Raw genomic sequence first — 2,122 nt, forward strand, 5'->3', positions numbered from 1 at the left:
CCTTAGCCACCCGTCTCACCACCCAATAGTTGCGAAGACTATGGGTTGGGCTGGTATTTAGCAGAACGGAGTGGATATGGCATGCTTATCCAGCAGACCGTCAAGGACAGTCTTGGATCCTGCAGTTGGCTTCCTCTTTTTCTGAGGTCGATTGTCCGATGATGGCGGTGCGTGGTGTTCGTGCCGAAGTGTGAGCCTATCACGGTTCATGTTTTTGTCGTAGATTGAATCTCTTTGCTTTTCCTGGGCCAGCCAGGTGTCTTCAATGGTGCAAAATCTTGACACCGGATCAGATAGCTCAGAGAACGTTTGAACGCATCAGTGGCCGAGGGCGTTTGATATGCCTTTATCTTTGCATCCATGCTGAAGAGTTGTATGTCTGAATCCTGGTAGTCCGGTTTATTGTTCTTGACGAATAGGAACCTGGCCTAGAATTGCCTGATTGATTCTTGAGGTAGCTAATGCACATAGGTTAAGTCCCAGACATCAGATGGGCCGTCACTGATGGTTTCACATATTGTCAAAATTGGCCACTATCTCTCATGGATCGAAGTCTAGATCTTGTTATCGCGATGCCCTATTATAATCTTCATGATCTGATGTGAACATGTTAACCACTCTATTGTTCATAATTTTGCTACCCTGCCTTGTTATAGCAACAACAATGCATCTTGCTCAATTTGATCTGGGTTAACAATTTAGTTTATATCTTCATCTGGAAACATGAGCTGATACACAAACATACACTATTTGATCAGTTAATATCATACTATCTCATGGTGTTCCACTCGACTTGCTTCTGTCTCACATTCAATATTTCTTCTAGGCTTTGATAGACGGAGAAATGTAGGTAATTGAGCAACTAGGAACCCCACAACATCGTACCTGTTTATTACCCTCGGACTCTCGTCATGATAAATATAAACTTGCATAAAATTGTATCTAATCAAGAGAAAAATCAATCATTTTGTTTGTGTCAGCATCAATTTTGATCGTCTCATACCCAATCTTCTCAGCGACGGAGGTGACAAAAGTGTTTGTATCTAGGTTACCATAATAAATCCCCTCCTACTCACATAGGATTGATTGATTCTCAACCCAGAAATAGCCCCCAGAGAAATAGTTGTTGCATGAACCTACAACAACAATAGTGCGTTCCATGCATCAACATCGCTTGACAAATTACAATCCTTCACTTGTTATTTAAAACAAAAACCATAACAAAGCCACTTCCCACACCCTTCTTCATCTAAAATCAATTTCGATCAACTATGCTGACATAAAGATGTCTTCTTTAATGATTATTCATCATAGAACGAACATAAATAGGTGCTTAAACAAGGGGCTCACCATATATGGAGCGTGGAGCGTTAGGGCCGACGAACAAGGGACATCATGGCTTCCTCCAAGCAGAGGCAAAGTGCCACAACAATGCCTTTCCACCACTCCAATAGCCGTCGACTGCCTGTGCAGACGATGTCACCTTGAGTCCCTTCCTCTCCCTTAATTTGATCGGTGACAAAGAGTTGAGGAGGCAAGGTAGAACTTGGAGAAAAGAAAGTCATAGAAGCCCATTTGCAAGAAAACATAATGGTTTGGGGTGGGCCTTTTGCCGGCTGGACGATTTGACTGGTAAATATGTGTCATGTCCAAGAAATACATACGTGTCTTTTTTGTGTGTGAAAGCAAATACGTACGTATTTAGTAAACATGGATCGTAGATGGGCTTCCACATCACTCTGGTCCCCGTAAATCGAACTTTTTGATTACGTCGACCGAAGTGAGCACAGTCGACAAATTCAATGACCATCGATGCATTTTACGTTTTTTATTTGAAAAGACTATGGGCAAGAAACGTTTTTTCCTCAGGAAGAGTGGTCAAAGAAAAGTTGTGCTGTGCAAAGGGAGCCGAGGAGCATAATAGCACGGCGGCTGCTGGAACCCTGGAACGCCCCACTTCCCCACCCCACACACTCTAGTCCAACAAGCTGCAAGCGCACGGCCACGCCACGCGACGCCTCACAGCCGAGACCAGACCAACACCAACACCGACCCGCACGGCAGGCACATCCCCTCACGCCCCAACCCCCGCCTCCTTCCATTCCCCTCCCCCACGCCGGCC

Source organism: Triticum dicoccoides, chromosome 4B (genome assembly GCF_002162155.2).
Source record: "Triticum dicoccoides isolate Atlit2015 ecotype Zavitan chromosome 4B, WEW_v2.0, whole genome shotgun sequence".
In the NCBI taxonomy this organism is placed as follows: Eukaryota; Viridiplantae; Streptophyta; class Magnoliopsida; order Poales; family Poaceae; genus Triticum; species Triticum dicoccoides.